Below are 17,735 nucleotides of genomic sequence, written 5' to 3'. Positions count from 1 at the left end.
GAATTCCTAAGGATGCCACCGTAACTAGTCGACCTCGGTTTGCCTCTAGTAGAGACATCAACATTGAATTTGAGATCACCGTCATTGGGGGGTTGCCATAAGACACCTAGACGTTTGTGGAGAGGAGTCCTCTTGGGAAAGGAAATGCTTGGTTCTATCCACCAGCCAAGGTCATCAATAGAGTTGGTTCCCTCACATGCATCATCTAAAACTCGTGTAGTACCATCCTAAAAGAGAATTAAATATGAAAGAGGACAAATAATGAATCTTTTTATAACATTACCAGTTTTCTATGTTCCCTTTTTTTTCCTATTTTTGCTTTATTTTCAAATCAAATCAAAGAGGATAAATAAATTTTTGTTAGTTGGTCAATGAGTATGCTTTGTCTCATATTATATAACGAACTACTTGCAAATTAATCTTTGTAGGTAAAGAAGGTTGGGAACTGCAATGTCAGATGGTTTTATTAGGTAGGAGAATGGACAAACAAATATGTATAGAGAGGAATTAAATAGAAGAAGAGAGACAGAAAGAGAGATTACTAAAATTAGTTTATCATTCTTAATGAAATCCCATATTGTACACATTGTAAAGACCTTTGAAAATGGTTTTTGAGGCAGTAGTTGTTGTAATTTGATTTTAGAGGAACATGTGTTTTTATCATAAAACGTGGTGCAATTTGTTGCATATTAGAAGCTTGTATATGTCTTTATCTTATACCTTTTAATTGCACATTTTATATGCTACCATATGATTTAAGGTTGCAGCATAAAATATACAACTGCACTTTAATTTTGTTGTTGAATCCCATAAACAAGTATAGCCATGCTTTTCCATACATTGACTGCATATTTTTCACCTATGGCGCCTGCAATTTTTTTTGCAGCCAAAGGTAAAAAATGTTGTAGTGAAATAATTAAAATTTTGTACCATAAATCTATAAATTATTCAATATAATTAGAATTCTTAATTATTTACAAATTAGATAAACCGTATTAACATTTATCATGGAAAATAGTCATTTGATGCAATTAGAATACTTACTAACACTTAGATAAATCTTATTGTTATTATTAGTACATAGACAAATTTGCTTAAGATAGAAATTTTGTTTTTCTAACACTACAACAAATTTGACATAAAACAGCATATTTTTAAAATGTTTTATAAAAAATATTTTTAATAACACTTTTTTTATATACTTTTTAGAACATTTTGTAGATTTAATTTCACTATATAAATTTTTATATGCATTATGAACAAAATGTAACTATAGAAATTGCATACACTAATAAACATTAAACGTTTTATATTGCTACCAAATGTAAAAAAAATGAAACCAAAAGTTAAATAGTTGTACTTTTTAAGATTTTACTACACAAAAATATATGTTGTTTAAAAAAGTGTGATTAAAACTCAATTTTGTTATAATAAAAATTTTTCCAATTTAGGATGACAATTCTTGTAAACACTAACACATGTCCTTAAAATTGCTGCAAGAAATTTATACCTAGTTGATTTCTTGATAGTCAAAAAATTTTTGAATTACTACCTCTTGTTCAATTAAAATATAAATTCTTATCTTCAAATTTTATGTTGTAAGTCTCGAATTCGAATCTTGAAAGCAAAAGGACGGAGATTACAGGACAAGAAAGTGTTATCTCTTTTCACCTAACTTAAAGCACAAAGAATCTTATTTGTTAATGTATATAATGAATATAAATATTTTGGAGACTGCATAACGATGTCCTCAATTTTCAATGCATGCATCTAACCAAAGTGCCTTTATTTTGGTTCCATGTACTTGCAAAGCCTTCTCATAGAACTTATATGCTTCTGAGATGTTGAAGCATCTTCTTGCCATGCTACTCCATAATTAATGTCATATAAATTCCCTGCCCTGTGAGGGAAAGGAGTCTCAGACCCTGCACTCTCGTCCTTTATGCCACCGTAAGGGCTAAAGATAAGCTCCATCGTCCCAGATTCCTCTTCGTAAAACCATTGCCATAGACCTTCTAATGCAATTTCAGGAATAGGTTCCGTAACATAGTCCCAGTTTCGTTTGAGGAAGCTTGCAGCAATTGTCCGGTTAAGCAAAATATCAAACGATTCACCTTGTGAGATTCCTGCAAAGAAGAGGGTACTAAGGATCCAGCTCATTTCAATGCAGTGTTTTTTAACTAATCCAATCTCTGAAAACTTTCTTGCATCAATGCGATTACTTAATCAACTCTACCAAGAAACAAGGAAGTAAACAAAGCTTGTGTTGTTCTCTTTCCTTCTTGGCTTGAATTCACGGCTCTTAGAAAGAGTCTGATGTACAAATCTTCATGAATCTTTTCTGCAACAGATTACCACTTGCGAACAAGCTTTGTTGCATTCTCTTCCAATGTCCTGTTCACTGTAAATACAGTCACAGTTGATGGAACAGACACTAACTTTACTTTCCAAGCCACAATGACACCAAAGCCGGATCCTCCACCTCCTCGAATGGCCCAAAACAGATCTCACCCTGTAGAGTTTCCATCAAGAATTCTTCCATCGACATTAACTAAGTGTGCATCAATTACTTGATCAGTAGCAAGGCCAAACTTGCGCATCATCATGCCATAACCTCCCCCGCTAAAGTGACCCCCAACACCCACAGTGGGGCAAACACCAGCTGGGAAGGCAAGAGTTCTGCTTTTCTCTGCAATTTTGTAATACAGTTCACCTATAGTTGCACCAGCTTGAATCCATGCATTGTTAATTATTTTGTCTGTGTGATTTTCTGCGCCAACATCGATTGATCGCTGTTAATCAAATCAATGATGACAAACGGAATTAGAGAAACATAAGAAAGACTCTCGTAATCATAACCACAACTTCGAATTCTAATCTGCATGTCGTGTTCCCTTGAGCAGTTAATTCTTGCTTGGATGTGGGAGACGTTGGAGGGCGTAACTATGACTGAAGGTTTCGGGGTAGTTGGTGTAGAAAACCTAGCATTCCGAACGGAAAGCTCCAAGACGGATGAATAGGAAGAACTGTTTGCAGTGTAAATGAGTCTGGCGTTTATGTCAGAATGCAGGGAAAGACATTGGAGAAAGCTGTCATGAGTATGAGCCAAAATTGCCCACGACAATGAGAATAGAACAAGAAGAAACAGTCATTGAGAAGCTAGGCGACTTCATTTTGGGTTACTCGATTTTGTGCTGGAGTGATTTTCAAACATCCCATCCCATCCTTCTTATAGCACCCAAGGTGAACACTTGTGCTACGTTACACTTTTACTAACACCTAATTTTGTTGACAAAGATACGTTACGTCTAGATTTCATTGTTGACCAATATTTGTGTACGTACATTACTATAATCCCCTTATTTACATTGGTTGGACGTTTCTCTTTGTAATCAAGTTTTGTATAATTTGGATATGGTGAAAAGAAAATAAGGAGCGTAGAGAGAGAGAGAGAAATTAACAATGGCTAAAACATAGACAAGGATGGAGCATAGGAATCTTCAAATTAATACTTTTGCCCGCACTGAAATTTATCAAAAATTAAAATATGGAGCATAGGAATCTTCTTTGGTTGAAAAATCAACTCTAGACTTACATTATTATATAACAAAATATGCCACAGAATGTTATGAAAAATATACCCCAATTCATTAAAATAAATACCAAAGTATACCATGAAAATGTTCTAAAAATGTATATAAATCATTGTCTATCTTGCAAATTTGGAATTCGAATTTAAAAAAAAAAGAATAAAGATTATGAGATGAAAAACTATTACTTTTTTTTTTTATAATTCAAGGCACGTAAAGTTTTATTTCTAAATATATATATATTGAAAAATACATAAAGATATATTCAATTTTTAATACACACATAACAGATGCACTTTTATTTATGCTTAGAGAGAATCTAAAACCCCATATAGTATGAGTATCCTCTCTATCAATAAAGCATTATTTAATTATATCATCTATCTTCCTCATTCTCGTAAAAGAGTCGGGACACTTTGTTCATGTCTAAAGAAATTTTGTGGATCAACCATATTCTTCACATGAATCAATTTGTTGAAGTTATTCTTGAAATATTTAAGAGCCCATCTGCTTGCTTGTGTATAGCTTGTGTACTTGCCTTTGTTATTACTTCCAAGATCAAGATCCCTGTAGTTCATGTAAGCTGCTCTGGGAGATTTTGAAACGTAGGGTTCCATGTACTTGTACAGCCTTCTCATAAAATTTATATGCTTCTGAGATGTTGAAGCATCTTCTTCTTCCCATGATACTCCATAATGAATGTTATATAAATTCCCTGCCCTGTGAGGGAAAGGAGTCTCAGACTCTGAAATCTCATCCATTATGCCACCGTAAGGACTAAAGATAAGCCCCAACGTCTCAGATTCATCTTCGTAAAACCATTGCCATAGACCTTCTAATGCAATTTCAGGAATAGGTTCTGTAACATAGTCCGATTTTCCTTTAAAGAAGCCTGCTGTAACTGTCCTGTTAAGCAAGACATCTAAGGATTCACTTTGTGGGATTTCTGCAAAGTAGAGGATACTTTGGATCCAGCTCATTTCAATGCAGTCTTCTTTAACTAATCCAAACTCTGGAAAACTTTCTTGCATCAATGCGATTAGTTGATCAATTCTACCAAGAAACAAGGAAGTAAAAGAAGCTTGTACTGTTCTTTTTCCTTCTTGACTTGAATTCACGGCTCTTAAAAAGAGTCTGAAGTATAAATCCTCATCAATCGCTTCTGCAACAGATTGCCACTTGTGAACAAGCTTTGTTGCATTCTCTTCTAATGTCCTGTTCACTGTAAATACAGTCACAGTTGATGGAACAGAAACTAACTTTACTTTCCATGCCACAATGACTCCAAAACTGGCTCCTCCACCTCCTCGAATGGCCCAAAACAGATCTTCCCCCATAGAGTTTCTATCAAGAATTCTTCCATCGACAGTAACTATGTGTGCATCAATTATTTGATCAGCAGCAAGGCCAAACTTGCGCGTCATCATGCCATAACCTCCCCCGCTAAAGTGACCCCCAACGCCCACAGTGGGGCAAACACCAGCTGGGAAGGCAAGAGTTGCGCTTTTCTCTGCAATTCTGTAATACAGTTCGCCTATAGTTGCACCAGCCTGAATCCATGCAGTCTTTTCTTCCGTGTCAACATCAATTGATCGCATGTTAATCAAATCAATGATGACAAACGGAACTTTAGAAACATACGATAGACCCTCGTAGTCATGGCCACCACTTCGAATCCTAATCTGCATGTCATGTTCCCTTGAGCAATTAATGGTTGCTTGGATGTGGGATACGTTGGAGGGCGTAACTATGACTAAAGGTCTCGGGGTAGTTGGTGTAGAAAACCTAGCATTCCGAACGGAAAGCTCCAACACGGATTCATAGGAAGAACTGTTTTGAGTGTAAATGAGTCTAGCATTAATATCAGAATGTAAGGACAGGCATTGGAGAAAGCTGTCGTGAGTACGGGCCGAAGTTGCCCACGAAAATGAGAACAGAACAAGAAGAAAGAGAGGCATTGAGAAGCTAGGCGACTTCATTTTGGGTTACTCGAATTTGTGCTTGAGAGATTGCCAGGCTCCCATCCCTTGCTTCTTATAGCACCCAAGGTGAATGCCCTGCCTTGCAACCTATTCCGTTGACAAGACACGTTGCGTCTCCATTTCCATTTTGACAAATATTTGTGTACATATATTTCTACGTTTCTCCCCTTATTTTCCATTAGTTTGACGTTTCTCTTGGCCATCACGTTTTGTATAATTTTTTACGAAACTATATACGATGTCTCATCTTTCAATAAAATTAGTTTAAACAAAAGAATATATCGTTGTCAATTGCAAAACAATGAACAAAATACATTGTTTTTAGTTCGATTGAAGGTTTTTGACCAAAATATTTAATGTACATAACGAGAAATATATTTTTTATCTCATTACTTTTGTTGTCACGTGCAATGCATATGAATATTTATTTTATTCTTTATTTTTAAATAATAATTATTATAAATATAAATATTTGTAAATTTTTGTAATATAAATAAATATAGATTAGATATAAATTTTCCAATCGGTATTTCACGATATCAACAAATTTTTTCATCTGTAAATGCCCTTTCATTTTAATAGTCACATGCTAACACATAGAGATATCTCTTTGTAAACTATATATTTTCCAAAGTTGTATGCTTAAGAGAATTTTCTTTTATCTTCTTTCAAATTTTCCCACTTAGGACGACAATTCTTGTTAACCCTAACACATGTGTTTAAAATTTCAGCAAGAAATTTATACCTTGATCAATTGAACTATAAATTTGTCCAATAGCTTGAAAGAATTTTTGTCGAAGCTTAAACTTGTTGCAAGAATTCCAAATAAATAAATAAATAGTCAAATCTCCCCTACCAATTAATCTCGTATTTATCGTCATATTGACTCAAAACATAATTAATATATAATTGCTTGAGTATAGACTTGAAAATTACACAAAGTTTTATCATTAAAAGTCAAAGATAGTGCTATTGGAAATTACACAAATATTTATCAAAACATATTTAGTAATTAATTTTCCTCTCTCTTTCTCTCCCATATCCAAAATAAGGATAAGTACAATTTGAAGATAATGATAAATTAATTAACTTACACGTCTTAAATTCCTCTTGTATCATTGGAAACAAAAAGGTCAAAGAGTCGTTCGCAATTTATCGTAGAAAAAGTTTTACAAACTTCCTTTCTCGAAGCAAATGAATGCGTCATGAGATCCTAAGACCAAAGGATTTTGGAAATACATCACGGCATGAGGAAAGATAAACATACCAAACCCTTTTTCCACGTGAAATAACTGCATGCACGGGGTCCATATATAGACTATAGTTGCCGGGAAAATTATTCAGTTGGTCACAAAAGTTTTTCGAATTGTTTTGTTTCGATCATTCACCTTTCGGAAAATTACACTTTGATCACTAAAATTATGAACGTTGTACATATATATTTCCATCATTCACCTTAAGATAAAAACAGAAATGTCAAGTAGAATTTAAATAAATATTTTTTAAAATTCTATATATGGAAAGAAATACGCAAATCAAAATGGGCGTTGATCGATTTAACATGTTTAGCACTTGTCGGTACTCCAACATATCTCCAAAGCTCTTGGCATACAATTACTGAGCTAAAAGAAAAAATAATTGTTGCTTAAATGTGGGAGGGCGTACAATTAAAGGTATGATTAAAAAATAATGATATCATCTATCTTCCTCATTCTCACAAAAGAGATGGGACACTTTATTCATATCTAAAGAAATTTTGCCAATCAACCATACCCTTCACATGAATCAATTTGTTAAAGTTATTCTTGAAATATTTAAGAGCCCATCTGCTTGCTTGTCTATAGCTTGTGTAGTTGCCTTTGTTATTACTTCCAAGATCAAGATCCCTATAGTTCATGTAAGCTGCTCTGGGAGATTTTGAAACGTAGGGTTCCATGTACTTGTAAAGCCTTCTCATAAAATTTATATGCTTCTGAGATGTTGAAGCATCTTCTTCTTCCCATGATACTCCATAATGAATGTTATATAAATTCCCTGCCCTGTGAGGGAAAGGAGTCTCAGACTCTGAAATCTCATCCATTATGCCACCGTAAGGACTAAAGATAAGCTGCAACGTCCCAGATTCATCTTCGTAAAACCATTTCCATAGACCTTCTAATGCAATTTCAGGAATAGGTTCTGCAACATAGTCCGATTTTCCTTTAAAGAAGCCTGCTGTAACTGTCCTGTTAAGCAAGACATCTAAGGATTCACTTTGTGGGATTTCTGCAAAGTAGAGGATACTTTGGATCCAGCTCATTTCAATGCAGTCTTCTTTAACTAATCCAAACTCTGGAAAACTTTCTTGCATCAATGCGATTAGTTGATCAATTCTACCAAGAAACAGGGGAGTAAAAGAAGCTTGTATAAATGCATGTCATGTTTTCTTGAGCAATTAATGGTTGCTTGCTGAGCTAAAAGCAAAAATAATTGTTGCTTAAATGTGGGAGGGCGTACGATTAAAGGTTTGAGGGTAGCTGGTGTGGAGAACATAGCATTCCGAATGGAAAGCTCCAGCATGGATGAATAGGAAGAGCTGTTTTGAGTGTAGGCGTGAATGTGAAAATGTAGGACAAGGCATTGCAGAAAGCTCTCGTGAGTATGGGCCAAAGTTGCCTATGAAGACAAAAAAAAGAAATAGCGGCATTGAGAAGCTAGGCGACTTCATTGGGTCACTGGCTGGAGAGATTACCAGATCTCCTATCCCACTCTTTTTATAGCACCCAAGGTCAATGCTTGTGCTCTTGCGCCCTATTCCATTGACAAGTTTCCTGTCAATTACCTCTTTGACCAATATTTCTGTGTACATTTCTACTTTTTCTCCAATGCTTGTAATTTGGATATGTTGAAAAGAATTTGACGTTAGGTGAAAAAGATACAATTATAATTTTATACGAAATTATAATTTTAAACTTATTCCGTCGAAAAATATTTATGTGAAAAAGATACAAGCATAAAAATCTTATTCCGTCGAAAAACAAACTTTAAACGTTCATAAAAAAATCTCAATTATAATTTTATGCGAAATTACTTACTATGTCTCACCTCTTTACAATTGTGGGTAAGAGTCCATATCATCTCCTACATAGATAACAATTAATGTTGTACATGATAATATACAAAGAAACCTTAACTAAGTTAAAAGTTAGATATCTTTAATTTAAAGCCATTGGATGGAATTAAATTTTTTTTATAAATTGGATAAATTTTATTGATAATAATAATGTCCCATGCAACTCACATAAAATACTTGATTGATCTTTATCTTAAAAATACTTATATATAAATACAAATGTTTCTAAAATATAATGTTTGAAATATAAACACTACAACATTTTTTACTTTTTAATGCACAATTTTAGTTGCAATTATTTTAACATAACTAAATTCTTCCAATAACATTTAATACATTTTTATTTAGCTGCACTATTTACAGTGTAATCACTTAAAGAAAATTAAAATATATTTATCTTAAAATAAATTAGAATTGATTTTGATAAGAGAAAGACAAGCCCACAAAATAAAGACAACTATGGCCCATATAATTATTTTACCAAGACAGCCCAAATAAACAATCAGCCATTTGTGAATTTTAACAAATCTTTTTTCCTATTGTTCAACTCTTCCTCTCTCTTACTTCATTTCTCACCAAACTTTTTTCAGATTGTTTCACTTTTCATTTCTCATCATCGAATTTCACCAAATCCTATTTTTTTTTCTTTTTCTTGAATAGAATTTCATCAGATAATTTTACTAAACATTCTTCGATTCTTCATTCAACTAATAATGATGGATGATTTGTTCATTTTCCCGTTTGCTTACTAAGAAGATTCTTGGTTGGCATGGATCTAAAGATTCTTGATTAGTTATTAAGATGATTTTCTCAAGTCTTTTGATTTTATGTTAACTTTCTTCATTATTTTTTCAAATTTATGTTAATTTTTTTCATTATTTCTTCACCAAATATATATGTTGAATAGAGCTTTTATTGTGTTTCAGCTCATAGTTACATGTTTGTGTAATCCTTGATTCAGGTACTCTTTATTTGCTCTCTCTTTTTTTAAAAAAGAATTTGATCATGATTTATGTAGTTCAAGTTTAGATTAGGGTTTGTTGTAATGATAATTAGGGACTTTGAGCATGATTTATTGATTTAAGCACCAGTTGTGAATAAAGCCTGAGAACCTTGCACCATTGTCTTTGTAAACATCTAGTTAGCCTTTCATGCCATGATGTCAATAAGATTATAGTTGAGCATGATTTCATAAAATGAAGAGTAGTTAAATTAAGTTGGAACTATAAAAAATACCTTGCATCGACGCAAGCAACTTCTCCTGCAAGAAGAGAAAATAAGCTCCTTAGTTTATGGTAGAAAGACCTTTTATGTAGTTTGTAGATGATAGCTCTGCATGATCTAAATGTTTAAGTTTTGGTTAAATTTTCAAGTTCTTAGATTTGGTTTTTCAAGGCAAAGATGGTGTTCATTAACTTTATATCAAACTAGAGTACCAGAAATGCATTGAATGGCCTGACTTTGAATTTCCAATAGAACAACTTTAATTAATTTAAAGCAAATTTCAGTTTTTTGGCCTTCAATCGAATGTATCTCCAGGTGCAAGCTCTTAATAGCATTGGGCTGCTATTCAAATATCTATGTCTTTTCTTCATTTCTTTTTTCATTCTTCTATTAATCTATTTCTTAATTTATATTTGTTTGGCATAGTATTTTAATAATGAAAACTTTAGAGTGGTATTGACAAGTTGCATTATTATATTAACCATTAATTTTGTTAGAGTGCTTTATGACATCTAAGTATATGAGTAACAGAACAAGGATAAAATAGTTTGCTAAAACTCAACAGCATTGGAGATTAATGCTTTAAACGGTATTGACAACAATAGTGCTGTTAATTTATCTCTCTTTATCCTTTCATTTTCTTTTCATTTTGATCATAATATATGTAGTTCAAGTTTATATTAGTGCTTTTTAAATATTATACTTTTAATTTATTTGTTAATTTTGTAGGAACGTGTTAAGGAAAGGTCTTCACACCTTAATGATACCCTTTAGTTCACATCTAGTGCAAAATCTTCTGAGGTGATCTTAATTCACATTTACTCTGTGTTAATTAATTAAGATTCCATGTGTTCCACTTTTTGTTTGTTTAAAATGCTGCTCCAAGACGAAGATGTAAGTATTAAAATATAAGTAAAAAAGAATTAAGATATTATTGTATTTTTTAGTAAGAAGATCCAGTATTTATTTTATCAACCTTATAATACTTTTCTTAGCTATTAAAAGTGAGAGAAGAAAGGAAAACAGAATGAGATAAAACTTGGAATGTGAGGAAAATGAAATAAAATTCCAAAGCATATATCCCCATTTAAGAATGAAGTGACATAAGTTAGTGATTTTTTGCTACCTTATATACCTGAAGATTTATGTATTGGCATGTATGGTAATTCCAATACATATAAATCATGTTTAATGTTATAGCAGCAAGTTTACAAATTTACTTTCGTATTCAGAGCTTAGAACCTGTAATTCATGGTTGGGGGAGAAAATCAAATGAGACATATTTAAGAGTCGATGAAAAGCTTTCTATATGCTTGTGAAACTAAGCCTATAGAAGGTATGTCTTTCTAAATTATGAAAATTTCCTATGTTTTGTTAGTCTATTACCATTTTTTTATTTGGTGCTTTGTCACTATGTTTGTGCATCAATTCTATTAATTTATCTAATTTTGTTTTTCTATGCGATTTTGGTGTGGGTATCACATACATCTTACATTCAAATCTTACAAATCAAGAGAAAATTTGTAAAAAAATGATCCTAAAGTAACTTTGAGGTTAAGTTCGACTTTTTGAAATACAATTAATCCATCTTGTCAAGAATGTGCTTTCCAATCTTCAATGTTTTTTTTTTTTTACTCAGCCAATCAAAGATTTCATTGATAGTGAAAATAGTTACAAAAGGTAGTAACTGCTACTCAAGGAAAGTAGTGACTCCGCCTGTTAAACAGACTAAAACAAGATGACTCTTGTCGAAAAGGTCCCCACATCATGAAACAGAAAATAAGTAGAGCAAACTGAGATAGAAAAAATGATCAAAAATGAAAGGATTCCCCTATCCTTTGTATTGTGACAGCATCAAAGCAAAAACAAACACACCATAAACTAAAAGGAGCAAATAATGTGAAGAAAACGTATTTGAAAGCAGATTGCAATCGTCATCACCACCAAGCAGAAAAAGTAGAATTCCTGTCAACCCCATACTTGGCTAAGGACTCAGGAAAGACATTATCTTCCCTTAGAATGTGTGAGAGAGTGACATGACCAAGTGAGTGAAGCAGTGCATCAATTTCATTAAGACTCGCCAAGAATTCCAAGGTCGCTGCAATTCATTATTAGTCCATGAGGTAGCAACCTTTGAGTTAGATTCGATGATCAAGTTAGACCCATTATAAGGAAATGAGGTAAAGAGGCGAAAAGCATAAAGGATGGCCATAAGTTTTGCAAAGTTAGACTCTTGGCAACCAAGGGAGCTGAAGGAAACCCCAACAACAAACCCGTCTGAATTCCTAAGGACGCCACCATAACCAGCTAACCTCGATTTGCCTTTAGTAGATCCATCAACGTTGAATTTGAGATCACCATCATTGAGGGGCTGCCATAAGACACCTAGACGTTTGTGGAGAGAAGTCCTCTTGGAAAAGGTAATGCTTGGTTTTGTCCACCAGCCAAGGTGATCAATAGAGTCGGGTCCTTCACATGCATAATCTAAAACTCGTGTAGTACCATGCTAAAAGAGACTTAAATATGAAAGAGGACAAATAATGAATCTATTTATGAAGTTACCAATTTTCTATCTTTCTTTTTTTTCCCTTTTTTGCTTTATTTTCAAATCAAATCAAAGAGGATAAATAAATTTTTGTTAGTTGGTCAATGAGTATGCTTTGTCTTATATTATATAATGAACTACTTGTAAATTAATATTATCTTGCAAATTAGTCTTTGCAAGTAAAGAAGGTTGGGAATTATAATGTTAGATGGTTTTATTAGGTTGGAGAATGGACAAACAAATATGTACAGACAAGAATTAAAGAGAAGAAGAGAGAAAGAGAGTGAGATTACTAAAATTTGTTGATCATTCTTAATGAAATCTCATATTGTACACATTGTAAAGACCTTTGAAAATAGTTTTTGAGGCATTAGTTGTTGTAATTTGATTTTAAAGGAACATGTGTTTTTATCATAAAACTTGGTGCAATTTGTTGCATATTGGAAGGTTATATGTGTCTTTACCTTATGCCTTTTAATTGCACATTGTATCTGCTACCATATGATTTAAGATTGCAGTCATATAATATACAACTAAACTTTAATTTTGCTATTGAATCCCATAAACAAGAACAATCATACTTTTCCATACATTAGCCGCAAAATTTTCACCTATGGCGCCTGCAATTTTTTTGCAGCCAAGGGTCGAAAATGTTGTAGTGAACTAATTGAAATTTTGTACCATAAATCTGTAAATTATTCAATATAATTAAAATTCTTAATTATTTACAAATTAGATAAACCTTATTAGCCTATACAATGGAAAATAGTCATTTGATTCAATTAGAATGCTTACTAACAATTAGATAAATCTTATTGTTATTATTAGTACATAGACAAATCTCTTTGGAAACTACATAATTTCCAAAATTATTTGCTTAAGATAGAAATTTTGTTTTTTTAACACTATAACAAATTTGACTAAAGACGGCATATTTTTAAAATGTTTTATTAAAAATATTTTTAATAACACTTTTTTTATATACTTTTTGGAATATTTTGTAGATTTAACGTTACTATATAAATTTTTATATGCATTATTAATAAAATGTAACCATAGAAATTACATATACTAATAAAGGTTGCATCTTTTTATATTGCTACTAAATGTGAAAAAAATGAAACCAAAAGTTAAATAGCTGTACTTTTTAAGATTTCACAATACAAAAATATATGTCGTTGAAAAAAGTGTGATTAAAACTCAATTTTGTTGTAGTAAAAATTGCTGCAAGAAATTTACACCTAGTTGATTCTTGATAGTCAAAAACATTTTGAATTACTACCTCTTGTTCAATTAAACTATAAATTCTTATCTTCAAATTTTATCTTGTCAGTCTCAAATTCGAATCTTGAAAGCAAAAGGGACAAAGATTACAGGATAAGAAAGTGTTATCTCTTTTTACCTAACTTAAAGCGCAAAGAATCTTATTTTTTAATGTATATATTGCATGTAAATATTTAAGAGACTGCATAACGATGTCCTCAATTTTCAATACATGCACCTAACCACTAAAGTGCTTTTATTTATGCTTAGTAATAATCTAAAATCATGTTTAGTGTGATGTGAGTATCCCCATAATCAATAAGGCACTAATTATATCTTTTACCTTCCTCATTCTCACAAAAACGATGGGATGCTTTGTTCATGTCTAAAGAAATTTTGCAGATCAACCATACTCTTCACATGAATCAATTTGTTAAAGTTATTGTTGAAATATTTAAGGCCCCATCTGCTTGCTTGTCTATAGCTCGTGTAATTGCCTTTGTTATTACTTCCAAGGTCAAGATCCCTGTTGTTCATGTAAGCTGCTCTGGGAGATTTTGAAACGTAGGGTTCCATGTACTTGCAAAGCCTTCTCATAAAACTTATATGCTTCTGAGATGTTGAAGCATCTTCTTGCCATGCTACTCCATAATGGATGTTATATTTTCTGTGTAAACATCGATTGATTGCATGTTAATCAAATCAATGATGACGAACGGAATTAGAGCAACATAAGAAAGACTCTCGTAGTTATGACCACCACTTTGAATTCTAATCTGCATGTCGTGTTCCCTAGAGCAATTAATTGTTGCTTGGATGTGGGAGACGTTGGAGGGCGTAACTATGACTGAAGGTTTCGGGGTAGTTGGTGTAGAAAACCTAGCATTCCGAACGGAAATCTCCAAGACGGATGAATAGGAAGAAGTGTTTGCAGTGTAAATGAGTCTGGCGTTTATGTCAGAATGTAGGGAAAGACATTGGAGAAAGCTGTCATGAGTATGTGCCAAAATTGCCCACGAAAATGAGAATAGAACATGAAGAAACAGAGTCATTGACAAGCTAGGCGACTTCATTTTGGGTTACTCGATTTCGTGCTGGAGTGATTTTCAGACATCCCATCTCATCCTTCTTATAGCACCCAAGGTGAACACCTGTGCTACGTTACTCTTTTACTAACACCTAATTTTGTTGACAAAGATACGTTATGTCTAGATTTCATTGTTGACCAATATTTGTGTACGTACATTACTATAATCCCTTTATTTTCATTGGTTTGACGTTTCTTTTTGTAATCAAGTTTTATATAATTTGGATATGATGAAAAGAAAATAAGGAGCGTAGAGAGAGAGAGAGAGAGAGAGAAATTAACAATGGCTAAAACATAGACAAGGATGGAGCATAGGAATCTTCAAATTAATACTTCTGCCCGCACTGAAATTTATCATAAATTAAAATATGGAGCGTAGGAATCTTCTTTGGTTGAAAAATCAACTCTAGACTTACACATTATTATATAACAAAATATGCCGCAGAATGTTATGAAAAATATACCCCAATTCACTAAAAGAAATACAGAAGTATACCATGAAAATGTTCTCAGAATGTATATAAATGATTGTCTATCTTGCAAATTTGGCATTCGAATTTAAAAAAAAAGAATAAAGATTATGAGATGAAAAACTATTCACTTTTTTTTATAATTCGAGGCACGTATATAAAGTTTTATCTCTAAATATATTTATTTTGAAAAATACATAAAGATATATTCGGTTTTCAATACACACATAACAGATGTACTTTTATTTATACTTAGAGAGAATCTAAAACCCCATATAGTATGAGTGTCCTTTCTATCAATAAAGCATTATTTAATTATATCATCCATCTTCCTCATCCTTGTAAAAGAGTCGGGACACTTTGTTCATGTCTAAAGAAATTTTGCGGATCAACCATACTCTTCACATGAATCAATCTGTTGAAGTTATTCTTGAAATATTTAAGAGCCCATCTGCTTGCTTGTGTATAGCTTGTGTAGTTGCCTTCGTTATTACTTCCAAGATCAAGATCCCTGTAGTTCATGTAAGCTGCTCTGGGAGATTTTGAAACGTAGGGTTCCATGTACTTGTAAAGCCTTCTCATAAAATTTATATGCTTCTGAGATGTTGAAGAATCTTCTTCTTCCCATGATACTGCATAATGAATGTTATATAAATTCCCTGCCCTGTGAGGGAAAGGAGTCTCAGACTCTGAAATCTCATCCATTATGCCACCGTAAGGACTAAAGATAAGCTCCAACGTCCCAGATTCATCTTCGTAAAACCATTGCCATAGACCTTCTAATGCAATTTCAGGAATAGGTTCTGTAACATAGTCCGATTTTGCTTTAAAGATGCCTGCTGTAACTGTCCTGATTGTACCTGTCCTGTTAAGCAAGACATCTAAGGATTCACTTTGTGGGATTCCTGGAAAGTAGAGGATACTTTGGATCCAGCTCATTTCAATGCAGTCTTCTTTAACTAATCCAAGCTCTGGAAAACTTTCTTGCATCAATGCGATTAGTTGATCAATTCTACCAAGAAACAAGGAAGTAAAAGAAGCTTGTACTGTTCGTTTTCCTTCTTTGCTTGAATTCACGGCTCTTAAAAAGACTCTGAAGTACAAATCCTCATCAATCGCTTCTGCAACAGATTGCCACTTGTGAACAAGCTTTGTTGCATTCTCTTCTAATGTCCTGTTCACTGAAAATACAGTCACAGTTGATGGAACAGAAACTAACTTTACTTTCCATGCCACAATGACTCCAAAACTGGCTCCTCCACCTCCTCGAATGGCCCAAAACAGATCTTCCCCCATAGAGTTTCTATCAAGAATTCTTCCATCGACAGTAACTATGTGTGCATCAATTATTTGATCAGCAGCAAGGCCAAACTTGCGCGTCATCATGCCATAACCTCCCCCGCTAAAGTGACCCCCAACGCCCACAGTGGGGCAAACACCAGCTGGGAAGGCAAGAGTTGTGCTTTTCTCTGCAATTCTGTAATACAGTTCGCCTATAGTTGCACCAGCCTGAATCCATGCAGTCTTTTTTTCCGTGTCAACATCAATTGATCGCATGTTAATTAAATCAATGATGACAAACGGAACTTTAGAAACATAAGATAGACCCTCGTAGTCGTGGCCACCACTTCGAATCCTAATCTGCATGTCATGTTCCCTTGAGCAATTAATGGTTGCTTGGACGTGGGAGACGTTGGAGGGCGTAACTATGACTAAAGGTCTCGGGGTAGTTGGTGTAGAAAACCGAGCATTCCGAGCGGAAAGATCCAACACGGATTCATAGGAAGAACTGTTTTGAGTGTAAATGAGTCTAGCATTAATACCAGAATGTACGGAAAGGCATTGGAGAAAGCTGTCATGAGTACGGGCCGAAGTTGCCCACGAAAATGAGAACAGGACAAGAAGAAAGAGAGGCACTGAGAAGCTAGGTGACTTCATTTTGGGTTACTCGATTTGCCCTTGAGAGATTGCCAGGCTCCCATCCCTCGCTTCTTATAGCACCCAAGGTGAATGCCTGTGCTACATTACACCCTGCCTTGCAACCTATTCCGTTGACAAGATACGTTGCGTCTCCATTTCCATTTTGACCAATATTTGTGTACATATATTTCTACTTTTCTCCCCTTATTTTCCATTAGTTTGACGTTTTTCTTGGCCATCACGTTTTGTATAATTTTTTACCAAACTATATACTATGTCTCATCTTTCAATAAAATTAGTTTAAACAAAAGAATATATCGTTGTCAATTGTAAAACAATGAACAAAATACATTGTTTTCAGTTCGGTTGAAGGTTTTGATCAAAATATTTAATTTACATAACGAGAAATATAGTTTTTATCTCACTACTTTTGTCGCCACGTACAATGCATATGAATATTTATTTTATTCTTTATTTTTAAATAATAATTATTATTAATATAAATATTTTTAATAATAGATAATTGTAAATTTTTGTAATAT

General features: G+C 33.3%; 4 pseudogenes across 2 annotated transcripts; all 4 read right to left on the bottom strand.

Moving 5' to 3' along the window:
- Window positions 1-1,785: 1,785 nt before the first annotated feature.
- On the bottom strand, window positions 1,786-3,319 carry LOC108662399 (tetrahydroberberine oxidase pseudogene; annotated as a pseudogene).
- Window positions 3,320-3,804: 485 nt separating this feature from the next.
- LOC18595146 (tetrahydroberberine oxidase pseudogene) lies at window positions 3,805-5,591 on the bottom strand (annotated as a pseudogene). Its single transcript, XR_016027144.1, has one exon. The product of XR_016027144.1 is annotated as a tetrahydroberberine oxidase pseudogene (transcript).
- Window positions 5,592-7,286: 1,695 nt separating this feature from the next.
- On the bottom strand, window positions 7,287-8,420 carry LOC108662398 (berberine bridge enzyme-like 28 pseudogene; annotated as a pseudogene).
- Window positions 8,421-15,427: 7,007 nt separating this feature from the next.
- LOC18595145 (tetrahydroberberine oxidase pseudogene) lies at window positions 15,428-17,222 on the bottom strand (annotated as a pseudogene). Its single transcript, XR_016027136.1, has one exon. The product of XR_016027136.1 is annotated as a tetrahydroberberine oxidase pseudogene (transcript).
- Between the last annotated feature and the right edge of the window lie 513 nt (window positions 17,223-17,735).

Source organism: Theobroma cacao, chromosome 6 (assembly GCF_053813885.1).
Source record: "Theobroma cacao isolate CCN51 chromosome 6, ASM5381388v1, whole genome shotgun sequence".
In the NCBI taxonomy this organism is placed as follows: domain Eukaryota; kingdom Viridiplantae; phylum Streptophyta; class Magnoliopsida; order Malvales; family Malvaceae; genus Theobroma; species Theobroma cacao.
The sequence above is the reverse complement of the archived record's forward strand: the minus strand, read 5'-3'. Positions and strand labels throughout refer to the sequence as shown.